At 49.6% G+C, this 18,729-nt stretch overlaps 1 protein-coding gene across 1 annotated transcript in view; it reads left to right on the top strand.

The window, feature by feature from the left end:
• LOC119436766 (LIM domain only protein 3) overlaps positions 1-18,729 on the top strand; it is a 177,633-nt gene that overhangs the window by 77,375 nt on the left and 81,529 nt on the right. The window contains exon 2 of the mRNA XM_037703758.2: positions 15,825-15,888. The gene's annotated coding sequence lies outside the window, so the exon portion shown is untranslated. The remainder of the gene's footprint in view (positions 1-15,824; positions 15,889-18,729) is intronic.

Below are 18,729 nucleotides of genomic sequence, written 5' to 3'. Positions count from 1 at the left end.
ACAACAGCGAAAGCGCGCCATCCCGCCATTTAGCATTTTGATAGCTGAAAAGGGTATGCTCGTTTGTCGACTTGACCACCACACGGCGCGAATATTTGGCGGCAACAGCTAGGGAAGGAAGAAAGGGAGGAGAGTACCTTGGAAAGCCACGAAGAAGGAGGTGAGCGGGGAGGCAGATAGTATATGGTGGAATACTGGGCCCCTGTTACCGCTGGGACATTAGATGACCGCGCCAAATGCATTGCATGATTAGGAGAGTCGGCGTTCCGGTATATTTTACTCCGCGTGCTCATCGCTATTCTGCCTCACTTTCCGCTACCTTCTCTTCCTTGAGATCGGTACTGATTTGCTTTTGTCTCGCACACAACGGCGCGCACCGCAACCACTGACACCCGAGGCAATGTAGCTTTTATCGCTCGCATGCGCTTCTTCTGTAAAGGAAATAAAGTAAAGAAACAATAGGGCGAGAAAACAATGCTTTCGTTGCGTAGTTGGCTGGAACGTCAGCTTTCCGAAGAAGTGCCCGGGTTCGATAGCGGCAGAGATGCCTTGGTTTCTTTGGTTCTTTTATCTTATTTTGTCGTTGACATGAATTTATAACGCTGGTCCTAATCAAGTGGATGTTTCCTCCGCCTGCGGCGACGTCACCGTAGCTCGCGAATTCAGGTGGCAAGTCCTTGTAAAGAGCTTTTAAAAATGCCTTCCTTGTTATTTTTTTTATTTTCTGGAGGCTATATATACAAGACCGAGAATCGCACTCGCAGACTCTATAGGACACCTCAGTTCATCAATATGGAGTAGCCGTGGTCCACAATATGCCACCCTGTTCACAGCCAATGAGCTTATAATATAAACAAACGCATACGTAAGTTTTGACAGAACCTATGGCGGTGGCCCAGTGCGTGGCTATACGGCGTTCTCCCAAGAATCTTGAGGTCGCGGTTTTTATTCCCAGCCGGTGTGTTCGTATTCTGGTGGAGGCGCGATGCAATACGCTAGTTTACCATGCTTTCGGTGCCCGTCAAAAAACGCACTACAGGTAGTCTAAATGTTCTCTAATCACCCCCTCCCCCTTTTTTTTTCGCACGCACGCAGGTACACACTTTTTTCATAGCTCGTGAGCTCCTTTGTGGCGTTAAAAACCACAGTTTTAAGTTTTGCGGAGCCGTTCAGAACGCGGCGTATACTGCGTGGACGAGCGAATTAAAAGTTGGCCGCATATCTGCTTGCTTCGCTGCAAATGTCGTCGAAAGACGATAGTCTTCTGCCGCCCCTGATACGTAACACCCTCTCTCTTCCTCCCTCCCACCCCTCACGCTCTTCACGTCCCCTCTCACTCCTCCCATGATGGATGCAATGAGGTTTTGCTGAATGCAATTCAAATTTTCCGCGTTCGCGCTGCTCGCGCGCCATCTGTTGGGACCTTTTATTACTGTTGGCTTATAGCCTGCTACAGAGCCGCGGCTTCAGTCGGCTTGTTTTTAACGCGTAGCGTCTCTTGGGCACCATTTCTAACGCGTTGATTTTTCATTTACTAACGTAAAAACCAGTCCAATGTGTATTCTTAATTAAATGAACGCTGCGGATCACGGTTATGTACATATATTTTGCCTCGAATAGGCCTGAGGTTTCCTTTGCGCTGTATAATGTTGACGCGTATGGCCCCGTGCCGCCAGTGCTAGTAGCTCGCTTGGTTTTGGCCGGGCGGTTGAATCGAGTGACAGACAGACAGACAAAGTTTTTCGCGTTTAGGTAGCCCAAGACAGGCTGTCGTCTTTAAAAAAGTGCGCTTCATTTTTGTTAAAGCATAGACCTATAGATAGAGAATTCGCTCTTGCCATCCCTGCGCTAGCAGCTGCTGCACGAAACAGGGCGATCGAACTGCGCTGGTGCGCTACGTCTGAGTGCCGCTTCCAGGCGCTCACCAAAGGTCGCCCGAGGCGCTGGCGGGTCTGATCGCGCGGCCACTTAGGTGTAATGAATCTTTAGAGCCTTGTCCTTCGGAGCCGCGGCGACTGGTCGTAGTAATTATTTTACGCTTCCGTCTTGCTTATGCTATAGTGCGCACCTGTCCTTTGCGCCGTTTTACTCCCCCCCCCCCCCCTCTTTATTATTATTATATTCTTCTTTTATTCGGTGCAACTGAATGACGTGGACCTTAGCACGACTTTGGTTCGGCACAAATGGGCGCGTCGACGCGCTTGGTTAAGGCTAATAAAGCAAGTAATCAACTTTTTTCCCGTTTGCGACCGTGGGTGTCGCATAAAGCGGTTTTAATTAAGCCCGAGAACCGTTGATTAATCTGAGGTACCGCGGGACGACGTGTGGTGCCGAGACTTTGTCCATTTACAGATTTCTGTCTCAAGGTGACCGCAATGAGACACAGGTCGCGTTTATTCCGCTTTTGTTTTATATTTGCTTTCCCGTTTTAAATCGGAGGGCGTTATCGGGCACTTAAGAAGCTTTTAAGGTGCTTGGAGATAAAAAAAAAAAAAAGTTGCGCAGTGGGGAATAGCCCGCCGCCAGACAGGGTCACGAAGAATGGGGACGCGGGGATGGGCCGTGTAATTACTTGAGAACCGCACCGCGCGCTCGGAGTACTCGTAACCCGTCCGGAACGCCGTATATACTCGTATGCTCTCTGTGATTCGTTTTAGCGATATCTGTTGTTTTGCCTCTAGCCGCGAACGCTTCGTGCTCTGGCGCGCGCGACGACGGTTTGCCTAAAGAACCCCGTAAGGCGAACAGAGGCCCGGTTTCACCCGCGCAACGTGCATACCATACCGTCTGGAGGCCATTGCTTAAAGGAATACATCAAAGAGAAAGAAAATAACCAAGTTCAGACTGATAATGTATTCTTTCAAAGTCCTGTTTTCGTTATTTTCGCGGTATTAGGTTGATCGTTGGAAGAGAAAATGAAGGTCAATGTTTTATCCTTGAATTTCGCGCCGATACCCCAGCGTCGGAACGTCACTGTGACGTCATAGATTTCAAAGTATAGTTTTCGTGCTTGGACCGTTGAAGCTCAGTAAATGCTTCTTCTTTTTCCAACTTGCTATATTTAGCTTATGGCTCGTTTAGAACACAATATAGTCCACCGTTACAGATTGACTAGCTATAATGCCGAGCAGGCGCCGTCAAAATTCATGACGTCACGGCGAGCTATAGTGCGATAACTTCAAGGCGGCGTCGCCACCAGTTTTTCGTCCTTGCGTCTGTCCTGGCTTATCGAGCTCCTTCTTACGGCAAGGGTGCCTTTGTTAGGCTGTTGTAGAAGGGTAATTTACTAGAGAGTTCAGCTTAGTTGTCTCTTTATAGCGTCTATTTAAGAGGGTTGAGTTTACGCACGCAGGCGCGGTGTACCTAAGGTGTCTCCTACTGAGTGTCGCTTTGGATGGCCCTTGTGGTTGCCGTATCTTCACATTCAGGTGCCTTGTAAGCTGCCGTACTGCGACTGCGCAGCGTTCGTCGCTCTTTCTTAAAAGGGCGAGCGCTCTGCGATGCGCATGAAAGAACTCGAACCGAATGCTGTTAAAGCGAAGCTGTTTTTTCGCTCTGCCTCCCCACTTTGTCTGGAAATATGTCCGGCCGATTAAACTGGACCGATCCCGGAGGCAGTGTAATCGAAGGTTGTGACTTGACGGGCCCATCCGGATACCAGAGCACGATGCTGTGTCCTCGCAAGGATTTCAATTTAATGTGTAAAGTGGGACGATCCTGCGGGCATTGCAACATCGCAACACCCACACGCCTAGTAGCATTTGACCAATAGAACTAACTGTCCTGTAAGTGTATCAGCATATCTGCTGAGCACATTTCTTATATCAGCATAACTCGGTAGGTCTACCGAACGCTTTTACTTAATAATCCTGCGATGGTTTCCACCTTTTTTTTTTTGCGCCGAATGATTTTCAGAAATATGTTCATTGGTTTCGCGTGGTTTCTACGCGTCACACAGCTTTGGTCAAAGGTTTACTTCAACTGCCGACGCAGGGTTTGGCGTTAACAACGCTATATCTTCAGAGTGATGCATTGCAGGGCGCTTGGTGAATGGTTGAGATTTTCGAACAAATGCTCTCGCGTTAGGCAGGGTGGCAGAAAGCTTTTCAGTTTCAATTTCTACCTTCACGACGCGCGGGTTGAATTCTTGGGACGTTGGAAGTTTCCAAACGGTTACTGGGGACGCACGTTGATCTCCTGCGCCCGCTTGTCTCACGCCGTCTGCTGTATATGGCTACGTAGCAACGCTTATAAAGCGGTGCGTTCTGGATGCTGGCTGTGACTGAAGGTACCATTTCTTACGTCACAGTTATCTGATATGGCGTAAATATGGCGCAGTCAGCAACGCCGCCGTTGAAGCACCGGTGTGCAAGTGGGCTTTCATTTTGTCCCCAGCTACTCGCAGTGAAGCCAGTCATAGTACCTACGCAGTTGCTCGAGATTGCCTTGCTGTGCCGGTCAGTGAGCTCTTTAACATTGTTGGAGCATATTCATAAAGTAATGGGCAGAGGAACATCGGATGATGATTGTCAAAGTTAAGCCGGTAGAGCTGATCAGTTGTGCTGTTGGCTTTGAAACTCTCGCTTAGCTCGATGCAGTAGACGTGTGGGTGACGTGACACATCACTGACTTGAAGCTGGGCCTGCGTTACAGAGAGAGACCACATTGAAACACTTGCGAGGGCATATATGGTGCACTTGTGTTACGATCGACCCAGCAACTTAGCTTAAATTACGCTACCTCCGAGATCGGCCCAGTTTACTCTACCAGACAGCTGTGCACGCAAAGCAAGGGTAAGAGCCAAAGAAAGCTTCGCTTTAATAGCTCCGTTTATCACTTATATTCCTGAATCATAGCGGTCGTTCGTGTGCAAAATGGCTGAGCGATTGAGGGAGGTTAAGCACCGCTAATACCTTCGCTGCGCTCGAGGCGAGGCGCCAGATAGATTCGGTGATAGTGAATCGACGCGAATGATATCTTGACAACCATTTCTTGTCATGGCACTACTCATTAAAAGTGCAATTTCGGCGCCGAGATTGAAAGAAATAATTAGACCGGGAAACACACGGGCGTGGACGTGTTTCGTGCGGAGTTGAAGGTGCATGTTTTCTTTTCGACGCACTGCAGCGTCGCTGAGACTCGGTAGTGCGCTAGCTCCACGAGACGGAAGTCGCGCGGAGCAGCAGCAGTGTGCCATGCGGTGCGGGAGTGCGCACGCTGCCTGTTGTACGCCCTCCCACAGCGAACAGCCCGTAAGGAGGGAGGGAAAATAGAAAGCGTTAGCGGCAGCATGCGATGTGAGGACTGGCCATGACGCTCGATTAGCTCGTGTGTTTCTCTCCCCGCGCGCTCGCTCGCAAATCGATTCGATTGTTTCAGAGCCCGACGTTCTTATTTTGATTCGCTTCGATTCCGCCGCCGTTTGGCGAGCCAACGTGCATCGTGTAGGCGCGCGCGCAGACGCTCGCACGCACGCACGCACTGTGCGCGTGCGTCTGATCCCAAGTCGGGATAAAAACCCGCCGAGCTCTAAATGTCATATACTTCTGCAGCCCCCCCCCCCCCCCCCCCTCCACCTTCTATCTCCTCCCCGAAGTCTCTGTGTGTCTCTCCTCTCCCTGTTGTTGGCTCCGCGCCGCCTCTTCTCTTTTCTGCTCGCTTTCGTACGCTTTTATGACTCGAGTCTGATGGACTGCTGTTCACTTTCGATGTCCTTACGTTCCCTCCTTTCCCTCGTCGTCGTACTTAGTATACTCACGTCACATACAAACGCACGCACGCACGCGCACGTTGCGAGCTGGTAGTTTCCCCTCTCTCCCATCCCGGTTGGTTGGCCGTCGTACCCTCGGCTTTTCGAATGCAGCCGGGAGTGATGGGTGCGCGTGTATCTCGAGCGATATCGCAGCTTTCACGATCTGTCGCGTTTTACGACGTCGGAGTCTACCGGCCCCCGTAGCTCTCTCTGCGCGGGGCCCTCCGCGAGAGCACAGCTCGTTTCGCGTTTCTTCTTCTTTCTGTCGTCCTCCGTGCGTGTACGCTTGTTTTCTTTCTTCGGTATACGGCTTTCTCTCTCTCTCTCGATCGGCGCTGTGCCTTTTGTGCTGTGCGTGTGCGCGCGCCTTTCGCGGGCGCTCGGCTCGTTTTATTTCTTACATCAAGCGGCAGCCCTGCCTGTTATTTGGTAGCCCCCCCCCCCCTCTCTCTCTCTCTTTTTTTGCGCTTACAGCAGCAACAAAAATTATTCCCGCCATTCGCGTGCTGCGTTTGTTCATTCCACGCGCCGCGTCGAGAGGGTATTCGGTTTCCTCTTTTGTATTTTTTGACCGGCTGGCTGGTGTTTAAATTGCCGCCGCCCGAGATGTGATGCACGTCGCGATAGGCATCTCGACGCGAAAGGTAGTATGTACACAGTACCTTACAAACTCGGTTCTCTGTGTTTTGCGACTCGATCGTCGTGTCTCGCTCGGCCGTTCTCACGCTGGCGTCGCGTTACCGCCGGCGGTAGGCGTGTACGAGCAGCCGTCGTACAGCAGTCGCCCGCGACCTCCCGATGTCTGCGGCGCAGGGAGAGGGCGTATAGTTGTGGCTTCTTTGTCGGTGCTTTTTTCCGGCCCTATTCCGTTGATGAATAAAGCAGGCAACGTTTGATTTTGAGAGAGGCGCTGTACTGTATCGATGGGGGCCGAAGGCGGACATTTATTAAAGCAGTGAGTGCACCGTCTGCTTTTCTGGCGTAAAATTTTGGCTGTGGCTGATGAAAAAAAAATACTAATAAATTCTGGGGCCTTACGTGCCAAAACCGCGATATGATTATTAGGCGTTCCGTAGCATCCCTCTTGATCACTTTTCCCCCAACTGTGGTTCCTTGACGAGCACCTAAAGTGTAACAGCGTTTTGCATTTCGCCCATATCAAAATGCGGCCACCGCGTTCATCGTCGCCGAAAAATGCACTTCCACTACTAAGACTGCGCATGCGGCGGTCACAGTCTCTGTCGGCGCAGAAGAAGCGCGTTCTTGCGAGACGTTTGTGCGTGTGTCAAGGGTTGTGGTGGCAGTGGCTGGTGCCTGCCTCACAACTGATGACACTCTTATTGGACGCGATATGTGACTGTACTTTATAATTGGGGCAGTGTCCCTTCTATTGGAAGATGCGGCGAGGACAACTCTTCTGTCTCTCTCTCTTGAGCTAAGAATCGGCAGTTTTGTTATGAAAGGTGCACCTGAGGCACTGCACCACATTTCCTGTATAAACCCTGGTGGTCAAAATCACTATGAGGCACCCTCACTACGGGTGCCTCATAATGAAATCCTGTTTTTGGCACTTAATACCCCAGAATTCAATTCAATTCAATTTCTTGTACAAAGGCGTGTAGGATCGCAGCTTTCAAGTGTGGAAGCACTTAGGCTTCGCGTATGGTCGCGGGACGGATTGCTTACCCCGCGAGGGTTATACGCTTGCGGTCATCAGCAGAGGCCGCAGACGTGACGTCATCTTGCTTCTGCGGAGCAAGAAAATTGGAGCCTTTTGTAGCTTGGCAAAATGTGTGTGTGTGTGTGTGTGTGTGTGTGTGTGTGTGTGTGTGTGTGTGTGTGTGTGTGTGTGTGTGTGTGTGTGTGTGTGTGTGTGTGTGTGTGTGTGTGTGTGTGTGTGTGTTCTCATTAGCAACGGGCCTATAGGCGTGCGTTTTCAGCGCGAATTGGTAGTTGGAGTAGCAGCCAAGGGGAGAGGGGGGTGGTCAGTGAGGATTGACGTAGGAAGGAAAGCAATTATGGCCATCTAGATATCTCAAATGGCGAACTGGCAGCCAGCTGTCGTGACGGCCCGGGCCAGCATTCTGCAGGCTCGTCGACGGGGGCACCGAATAGGGAGGGCCGACCAGCAGCGGTGAGGGTGCGCGCTCTCCTACTCTCTCCTACTATATATGGCGCGGAGAGAGGAGGAGCGGGAATGCGTCGACATTGTTATTACGAGTCTCCTGTCGTGCGGAGAGAGAAGACCTGCCGCTGAGGATGATGAAAGCTCCCTCCTCCTGTCGCTTCATTTATTTAGCTTTTCTCCTCCGGGCTGGTGGATGATTTTTCTTTTCTCGTCTCACTGACTCGCAAGGAAGGGGAGAGGGGTGCCGCTGTTAACGAGTGGCCTTTTAAAAATGGAGCCACTGCACGCCTTGCTTGACCCCCCACCCCTCTCTCTCTCTCTCTCTCCTTCTCCGTTCCCTATTCGTGCGCTCGGCCATCGGCGGAGAGGTCAGCGTTCGATAAGAATGGAGTTTGCCTCGTCCTATTACGCGGATTATTTACGAGCCGCGAGATAACGAGAGCCGCGCTCGTGGAGACCTCAGCGCCTGGTCGTCGTGTGGCAGGAGAGTGTGCGCAAAACAAGAGCCGAAAGAGAAAAAAGTAAGCGTAAAGCAAGAAAAAACGAAAAAAAAAAAAAAAAAAAACGGAGCGCTCTGCGTGAATACATTTGGGCCGAGAAGGGTCTCCGCGCCTTGCCGGTTGGATGGAATAGCAGTGTCTGCGTGCACTCCTCCGTCTGTCCCTCTTTACATGAGGACCATTTATGCGCCGTCGCGCATACATGCAAGATGGTGGGTTCTATTACCGCTGTATCTGATTCGTGGTTCGCGTCGAGACACGACCCGCGCTTAACTAGCGGCGCCAGAGAGAGCGGCCAGGTGGTTTACGACGACAAGAATGGGTCTGGTTCCTGCGCTCAGACACATAGCCGGTGCGCCGCGGGTGCCCCTATCTTAGCTAAGCCTTATTCGCAGCTGTCGGCGAATGAAGCGTGCATGCGCTGTATAAACTTTGAGCTTGCAGTCCTGGAGGCGCAGGTTGCGAAGTCGACGCTGTCCGCTGAATGCAATCGATGGGTGCTGTATGAATGCAACCGTGCTGTGCTTGGGGCTGCGGCATAATTGGGCGGTGTAGACGCCACTCAGTGGCAGAATTGTAGATACTGAAAGAAAGAAAACAAAGAAGGACAACTTTGCAACGTTTGGTTTTCGCGCACATCAGAAGCTTGTGCAACTAAGAAACAAGAGACGGTTGGGCTGCGTGCGTGCTACTCAAAGCGAAAATTCATATTTCGTACCTCGCTGTTCGAAAATCATTACGCTTGTCCGAACAAGAGGTGCAGAACGGGAGTCCGGAAAGTCCGAGATGCAAATCTGCATCAGTGCTTTTTGTGCAGCTTTCGTAATGAGGGCTGTTATGTTTGCCCTGCCCTGGTCTCAAGTCGTACTACGACAGGCTGTTCATTGGGTTGCTGGTTTATTGCGAGTCGATCGCAGATTCACATGTGCATAAGGCTCTCTTATGATTGCTTTTTTTTTACGTCAGCACCGTATATCGATGTCGGCCTTTTCGTGCACAAGCAAAAAGCGAAAAACTTCGGGTGGCTAATAGGAATGCGGCAACTAACCGGAATGCCCATTCGCCCAAGGGTCTGACGAACGTAGCTGCGGAAGGCTAGATCAGTATACGCTCGTTGTCCATGATGATCTGTGGCGGGTGCGCTGTGTGTGGAAGAATTTCCGGTTAGGCGTCGAGAAGTGAATAACGGCCTACTACGACAGGAGTCTTTTTCCTCGTCCTAAAACTGCTTCCGTTGGCGTGCTGCTGTTGTGACGAGCGCTGCCGTGGTATAAAGCCAAGTTGCGGCACCGAACTTCTCATCAGAAAGCGTTCCACGAAAGAGCAGTGACACTTGTCCTTACTACGTTCGGCGACGAGTGGGCGGCGATTGGCAAGAATCGCATGACTCGAAGATGATTCATGACCGCGAGGGTAATACGAAACCGACGACGCGTGATCGTGGCTGGGCGAGTGCACGAGGTCGCGCGGCCAGTTTTGACAGGTGCGTCACCTTCGCGAACGGAACGTCACGTCGCTTTGTCGATCCAATGGGTGAATAAAAATACAGTTGACTGCAGTTAATTCTACCGCGGTTATTTCGACTTCTCGCTTAATTCGAACGCACTAGAAAGTCCCTACGTGAAACCATAGATTGCTATATGGGAGGAAAACTCGGTTTATTTCAAATGCGAAAACATGCCGCTTCGGATAATTCTAACCCCACCAGCGAGCGCCCCATCTTGCGCTTAACAAAAAGCTTAAAGACAAGCAATTCGGCTGACGGCGCTGCTGATTCCATAGGCGACGACAGTATGTCCTGCAATGATGATGACGACTTACGCTGTGCGCTAAGATGACGTTTCTCTCGAGCATCTGGTCAGCATCGATGACAGTGTTGAGGTCTGCGGGCCAGTGACCGCCGATGAGAGGTATAGTTATTGCAATACCGTTTTGAACAGAGTACCCAAAGGGATAATAAAAAAAATGAATTTGTTCATTTTGCCGCCGTTTGTTAATTTGACCTTTCGGATAATTAGACCAAATCAGATGGCCTCGCAAGGGTCACGTTAACCGGAGTCGACTGTGTACGGTTTAACGTTCCAAGCCAACAATATTGCTATGAGAGGCGTCGTCATAGGATGGTGCGAAATTATTTTGGCCACTTGGGGTTTCTGTGACGAGCACCGAAAGGATAGGTACACTAGTAGCTTCGTGTTACCCGCCGCGGTGGCTCAGTCAGCTAAGGCAATTGCTCTGCTGAGCACGAGATCACGGGATCGAATCCCGGCCGCGGCGGCGGCGGCATTTTTATGGAGGCGAAATGCAAAAACGCCCGTGTGCTTGCGTTGTAGTGCACGTTTAAGAACCCCAGGTGGTCAAAATTAATCCGGAGCCGTACACTACGGCATGCCTCATAATCAGAACTGGTTTTGGCACGTAAAACCACAGAAAGAAGAAGAAAACCTTCGCGTTCTTCCGCCATCGGAATGCGGGCGCGCCGCAGGGGGGAATCTAACCGAGGTCGAGGGTTCGATTCGGGTCGCTGAGCCACCGCGGCGGTTCGCACGAATGGCGGCGACGGGTTCACCGGAGTGCTGGCATTTCACTGCCCTAGTGGCAGCGATGCCATATGCCGTTATCGTGGTGCCACGCTGAACGACCTGCGCAACCTGCAGTTTGCGGCGCACTTGTTTACGACATGAAGTGCTCACAGACTGCGTGGACTATTTTGTTTAGTCTAGCCTTAGCCGTATGACCACACGCAATTCTGCGAGAACCCCTGCAGCCCTTTGTGCCAGTACCCAAAATATGAAATGGGCTTAAGGAAGCGAGTCTTCGCTGCTGAGCGAGAATCGGACCCGCGGTTCCGTCGTTTCCAGGTCGATATGGAGATCGAGCGCACATCTTGGATTCTACTTGAAGCGAAGCTTTGAAGTGGGTAATCAAATGGTAAAGAATGCAGCGCAAGCTAGCACGCACGCACAGCTCGCGAGGTTCGAGAATCGCGCGTTGATGCCGATTCCGGCTCGTCTTGCCACGAACTGGAATAGTGTTCATGTCTGCCGGCAGAGGGCGCCAGTAGACACGCGGAAGTAATGATGTATACGTATGCGAGGCCTCACCCGCAGACTGTTGCGTAAGCGAAACTATGGAAGCGTCACACGCATGCGGCGCGTAGCGCACGTAAAACTCTCACGTTTGCGTGAGCAAAGCTTCTGCGTACGTGAAACTAAAACTGTCTAGTGTGTCCCACTCGGCGATCGTCTCAGTGAGCTACTTGGCGTTGACACGACAGACGTATACATGCGATGGTAGCCTAATGGTTAGAGCATCTGGCTGCTGTGAACTATGTGTGAGCTATTCGCAATTCGGCAAGACAGCAGCAGCACCCAGCAGCCACGGTCAGGAACGTCCGGGAGGGTTCGCAAAGAAAACGTCGCTTTAAATGTACGTGTGACGTCGAAAGACGAAGACTTCATCGTATACAATGCCAGCGACACCGGGGACGATGAAAACGAGCCGTTGAACATTTCTGTGAAAAATACGTGTGACCTCTCAGCTCCGCATATATTCAAATGTGAAAGAGACGAGTGAAAATAGACTTCTTTATTAAATGGGAAGTATTTAGCCACAGGTAGCGCCGGCTATACCAAAATCGTCATAGGTAGGGGAAAAAAATAAGAAGAAAGACAATGGAAATAGAAAGCGGTCTCAAAATTCAAGAACAAAATGGCAATACACTAGCAGAGCAAGTCCGTAGATAACGGGTTTTCAGACTACAAGAGTTACAGAAGCATGCGTATACAGGTAATGCGGAAATACGTACAGGAACTTAATATGCTCCTTATACCCACCTTTCACAAGGGATTCATTCATCCATTCACTGTTCTGCGAGAAAATCTCGTATAGCCCTGAGAGCCAATCTCTGTTTGTTGGGGCACGACCAGGGTCCAAGCACTTTCTGCACAGAGAAGGGGCGCCTATCTAAAGTGCTCAGACGACTGCGAAAGATCTCTCGCTGCTTGTCATGTTGCGGGCACAGACCGTGAAACTCGCTGGACGCGGTGTGACGCGAAAACGGTGGACGGGACCAATTTAGCAACCTTGTGGAACCTGACCATCGCTTTAGGAGACGAGAACGCTGTAGGGGATCAACATCTTACGAGGTTTCCTTTTTATTTGTTGTTAAATTTTAAGCTGCCGTATAGAAGGGCGTAGTTTTTCTCTCTCTCTTTCTTTTTTCTTCGCGCGTACGGACGTAACCGTCGCGCTCGCACTTTACCTTCTCAATTTATGTGCTAGTTCACCGCCGCCGATGGAATAGAAGAAATATTTTATTTTCTTTCTTTTTGATAGTTTTTTTTCTCTCGCGCTTTTGTCATCTCCTTAAGCAAAACGCTTTCACTGCGTTTTACTGTGACTGGCTACTTCCCTGTTTATCGTTTTTTTACCCCCCTGTTTTTGTGGAATACGGATACAGCATGTGATGTAACCGCTATTTTTGGATTTGTAACTTAGCAGTGCGGGATGTTTTCGTCCATTCATGCGGGCGGAGAGAATTTGCCTCCTTCCCTGAGTGCTTAACTGAAGATATCGTTGCGTCGCTTCGCCAAGGACTCGGCGCCGGGAACTCAGTATATACTGGCACGGTTCTTGCGCACCTTTTCGCTGCACTTATCTTTATACGGCGGTTGCCGTTTACTTATAATAGGTCGTGCGCGTGAACGGCGTGTGTATAGTTTCTGTTCATTAGCCACAGCGTGCTACTTTTCTTGCGCGCACACGTACTCTCAACAACCTTGCCTCGTTGTGCGTGCGTGTGCCCGATGCCCGTGCCGCGCGGTTCGTTCAATTATTGCACAGTATAGCAGCAGCGCTCCGCGTCCGTAGCAGTTTACGCAAAATCTTTCGTTTCTTATCCGCGAGGCATTGCAGATTGAGAGACAAGGCGTCCGCTCCTTCGTCTTCTAGCCAGCCACTCGGCGCTGATTATCTTTGCCCGTTGCGCCCTCCTCGAGTCGCACAATCTTCGCAAGCGCTGCAAGGTCAGAGCTGACGCGCTTTTTGCGCATAGCTCGCGACACGCGGCCACTTCGCGTGTGCCGTTCGCCGGGGGTATGTATATGATGGCACGCTGCTCACGCTGCGCCCCCGTTGGCTGGTGTGAGAACTGCGCGGACGTATAGTAGGCGATCCACCCAAGTGCGTTTTCGAAGCTTGCGTGAACGTGCGCGCTTTTAGGACACAAAAATGGCGGCTGCCAGAGATCGCGAGCCCGTGGTCATCTCTCCGCTCGTGCTCTACAACGAACCGGTTGCGCATCAAGCGCATCAAGAGTGTTATCCTCGAACGTTTCCGTATACAGTGGGTTCGGAGGTGTATAGAATACGCTCGTGTGAACGGGAAATTGAACTCAATGTGCGGTCACTCTCGGCCCTTCTCACATGATTCTGGTTTATGGTGAGCCTGACGTTCCGGACGCGTTTTGACCTTCAAAGCTGAGCAGGCGGGCGACGTCCTTCGCGCAGCCGGGAGCATCTCTTGTCCGCACTGACACCTCGTTCGTCGTAATATGACAAAAACTAAAATGAAACAAATTCTGGGGTTTTAGGAACAAAAAATGGCGCCATCCGATTATGAAGGTTGGATGCATATAGTTGCGGACTTCGGAATAATTTTGACCGCTTGTTTAACGTGCACCTAATGCACGGTGCACGAGCGCTTTTGCATTCCATCAAAATGCGGTCGCCGCCGCGGGGACCGAACCTGCGACCTCGTGCTCAACAGCGCAACGTCATAGCCACTGAGCTGCCGCGACAAAACAGCAGCGGCGAGGTTTTCGAGCTGAGCTCTGGCCTCCTCCACTCTTTTTCAATTCTCTTCTTTCCTTGGCCATCCTTGTAACTTTAAAGCGAATTTTCTTCTTTTGAGATTTTTTTGGCCGCGTTATTAACTCGTTTTCTTGAATACCGTCGGAAAAATGTTTGCTTTCTAGCGCTCGAACGAACTCAAATGTATAGGTATGGGTTCATTTTTTGGAGGTGCAGCCCACGTTTATTGCGTCCCAGTATGGCAGGCTAAAACGCGGAATTGTTTGCCCAGTCACCAGACGCTACGGATTCTCCTGGATTATGCAGGGTGTTTCAGCGAACACTTTCAGAAAGTCCATGGGCTGGTGTACTTGAAGAGGCGGACTTGCGGAAAAAAATGAAAATGCATAATCGACTAATTAACAACAAATGACTAATTAACTTTTAAACTAATTACCTTACGGCACATATTGGAATTTACACGTTCTACCGGGTGAAACTGCAGGACCTATCCACTTGAAAAGAATTGCGTGGATGACACTATTTACGAGATATGCGCCGTCAAATTAGCGGTAAAAGTGGCTTGTTCCTCTTACTTTATTAACAAGATGTCGTGTTATACATTGAAGCATTAAAGTAACTGGAACGCCAATGCATTTCTCCGCAAAGTTCTGAAATTAATATCTCGAAACTTGTGTCATTCTGAGAATTCGTCCCATGTGTTTGTTAATCAGTCGATTGTGCATTTCAATTTTTTTGTGCATGTCCGCGCCTCTACGAGTATAGACCAGCTCAAGGACTGGAATTGTGCTATCTGTCTCAGGGAATTTTTTTAAATTTTTTTTTTGAAAGATGTTCGCTGAAACATCCGGTATGGCGGTCACATTGCTGCTTTTCTGCCTCAAGCACTTAACAACACCGTCCACGTATTTTAGGCGCTCACCTTTTTGCTGCTCAATATCTGTACCTATAGCATGTCCACTTGTCCATTTCGGGTGAGAAAATATAGCGCGCGACATTTACCGGCAACTTCGAGTCGCAATCCTGCTGCACCTCCTTAGTGTGCGACGAAGCATGTAGAGAGAGAGAGAGAGAAAGCACTTTATTTGCACCCGTCAGAGAGTATGGGTGATCGGGGTGAGACGCAGCTCCCCCTTTCACCGTCTATCTCCCCCCTAGACGTCGGCCGGAATCAGTTGGCTTCCGGCGGCGGCCTGTAGAATTTCGCGTAAATATTCCGTACAAGAAAGTCGTATCTTAGGGCCGCATATGAGTGAGGACGTCGGAGTTAATGCTTATTACGAATATTTTATTTTATTATTGTACGTTAGTTGTATTTTTTTCTATGTTCTTTTTTTTTTTTTTTTGTTTCGGGCTGTAGCGGTGCTTCGATAAAATTTCGCGCCTAAATGACCGTTGGCCTAAGAAAATTTCTGGGCCCCCAGTGAGGTGCATGCACGCAGCATAACCACTAAAGCTGCTAATTTGCGTTGTTCGTTGTTTGTTTGTTTGTTTATTTGGAGTGAACATCTCTTTCAAGATATGTTTCACTGATGTGTTCACTGGGAGAGGGGGAATATTATCTGGCCATGTGTCATCCACTGATTCATAATTCCTTTCTTTTTCTTTTTTTTCTCTCTGTCTCTTTTCAGGGTAAGACATCCTGTTTCCTCCTGGGACTCACTCATCTGCAACCAGCCCGGCTTCCTGACGCTCGTGAGGCAATTCCTAGCACCTTCAAAGGAGTTTTGCAATCTTATCGAGGTGTAGAATGTCTCTGCTGTCATTTACTCCAACTGCTCGCCCATGAAGTGCAACTCAAAAGCTGATGCTAACAGAACGCTGTGCGCCATTTTTACTTGCTAAAAGACGAAGGAGGTTATCCGTCAATGTAGCAAACATACGGCGTATATCGTCAAAAAGACAGAAAAGAAAGGCTGCGTCGAGGACGTGCCAGAATCGTTGTGCGGTGGGGCCATCTTCCTCGAGTGGTGGCCAGCTTTCCGCGAACGAGGCCTCGGAGGGCGTTCGTCGTTAGCGTGGTCTCTGCGAGATGACGTATTCGACGCACGGTCTCCGAGGTATAGATGCAATGTTGTAATTGTTGCAAACCTTGGACAGCCAAACGACCTGCTCTCATCTTGGTCAGCACGCTGATTTTTTTTCCCCCTTCGTTTTACCGATAAGATGACAGGAGTGCACCTGAAATGCGCGAGTGCAAGCGCATGCGCAGACATTAGATTTGGTCATCGGCATTGAAGCGTCTTGTTCGTCTCGCGTTTGCGATTATCCTAACGGGATTGATGTTTATGAGGGGATCATTGTTTAGGCTCAACAGAGTGTTAGGATGCTGTGCCATTTTAAACCCAAGTTGTCTTACACGTGTGATCATTCGTGCGTCTGTATAACAAGAGTAACTTAGGGATGCAGCTCCGATGCTTCGTGGCGACGTCATATCAACGTGTCTGAGCGTTTTCGGTTAGCGGTACAGGTCTGGAGGAACTACCCATCTTGGCTGTACAGCTTGTGCCGAGCGTGGAGACCGCTTGTGCTTAATTGCTGAAACAGATGTGACCCGTAAGAGCAAAACTGAACCACTTCACTTGCTTCTGTACAGCACGGAAGACAAATTGGCGCCCCCGAAGGTAACGTTGGGGTGCACTGCGTGGTCCATTAAAGAAAAAGAGTAAAAGCCTTAGATTTATTTTAACGTCTTTTATTTTTTTAGATTTATTTTACTATCGACCAAAAACGGTTACGGACCACGGGATCTCAGAAAACGCTAAGCATCCGAGCAGCCTTTAAGAGTAGCCAGTAGAACTGTACGTAACAATGTTGTTCGCATATACCAGTAGAGGCTGGAAATGGGAATACCAGGCTGCGTTTTGAGGCTGCGGAGATATTCAGCTTATTCTCAGGTCCCTTGGTCCGTAAACTTTTTTGGGTCCATAGTAAATGCAGTGAGTGGAACACGTGAGGAACAGCCATAAAGTCTTCATAAATGTTTAATGACGTAGGAGGACATGAAATATTGACATAGACAACCAGTGCTTCTTGTGGCCGCGAACTTGTAGCCGGCGCTAAATTTTCCTGCGCATGTCGGATCACGGATGCCAAAAAAAAAAAAAAAAAACGGAAACATATTCGAGAAAGGCAATTCAAGGTGCTTAGTCGCACATCAAGCAGGCAGTGTTATAACGTTCTATTGCGGCCGCAGTTTTCGGTCAAGTGTATGCTTTATAACTGCGGGTGTCCGCTCAAATCGCAATATTTTTTTCCGAGAAAGGATTATTGGCGAACAAGGCAACTGATCAATTAGAATGAAGTATATATATATATATATATATATATTATATATGTATATACATACAGTTTAAGGGCTGTGGCATCATTTCCTTTGAACGACATGCCTCTTGCGTGCACAAAATTTTGTTTCTCCGAAGCCTCACCTTTCAGCGCATATAGTGACATATTCTAGCGGAAATATAGGTATATAAACAAAGAGTTTCACGCCAAGGAGCCGCTTTCCATGCAGGGGACAAGTTGATTTGCGCTCGCAGGTGGAGGCTCTACGATAAGTCGAACCTATATGGTTTCGCTGATTCGATCCCAACACTGCTCTCATATATATATATATATATATATATAATTTTCGGTGTTTATGGCCAGTTCCACCTACACTGCGGCTTATTGCGTCACTGTTCCCGCGTCGTCGCGGGGCACCGGAAGGATAATGTTCCGAATTTCCGCGCGTGTGATGCGCGCTCAGGTGTGAACTGTTTTATATGCCGCGTACGCCTCGAGTGTCCTTGTGTCCATTACCTTCCTGCGTTTTTAGAAGCTCGTATATAGCTTCGTGTGAGGGCCTCTAGTTTGCCATGGCCGCCGTTGCGAAAAGGGAGATCGAGTCGCGAGTTCGCGAAATGATCTCATCCGCACTATAGCGCCCTTCAACCGGACTCACAATGTCAGCAAACTAGTTCTGCGGAAAATTGCGCGCCGTTCTCCGGTCCATCTCTCTCTCTCTGTGTCTCTCTCCCTTAGCTGTGTTTTGCCTTTAACGAGAACACGCACTTGCCGGAATCATTGTACTAATTCTTCTCAAACAACTCCTGCTTTTTATTATAATTTTTTTTCTTTGTGCGTCTGAGCAAACCCGTGTCGGGCAGCGGTTCACATTTATCGGTATATATTATAGCGCTACGTATAGTCGTACTCTCTCCCAGAACCGCGTGGAAGCGCGTGAAAGAAAGAATGAAGGAAAAAGGAATAAAGAAAGAAATGAACATGGTCGGGGGCTGGAAGAATTTGTTGTAGCGCGCTCGCGATAGACGTATGTATGCGAAGCGAGACGGCGGTTCATTAGGACGAAAGGGTTGTTTTTCATCTCGAAAACGAATGTTATACAAGTGGGCATGCGACGCCAAATGCGTCCCACCGCGGGCCTTCAATCCATTAGGCAAATTAACTCCAATTACGCCCAAGTAACGTCCCTCATACATTTTCGCGCGCCATCTTTGTCGGTGGTGGCGCCCTCTCTCGCCCTGCTGGCGCCTT

Source organism: Dermacentor silvarum, chromosome 1 (assembly GCF_013339745.2).
Source record: "Dermacentor silvarum isolate Dsil-2018 chromosome 1, BIME_Dsil_1.4, whole genome shotgun sequence".
Lineage (NCBI taxonomy): Eukaryota > Metazoa > Arthropoda > Arachnida > Ixodida > Ixodidae > Dermacentor > Dermacentor silvarum.
This window is presented reverse-complemented; position numbering and strand designations above follow the sequence as displayed.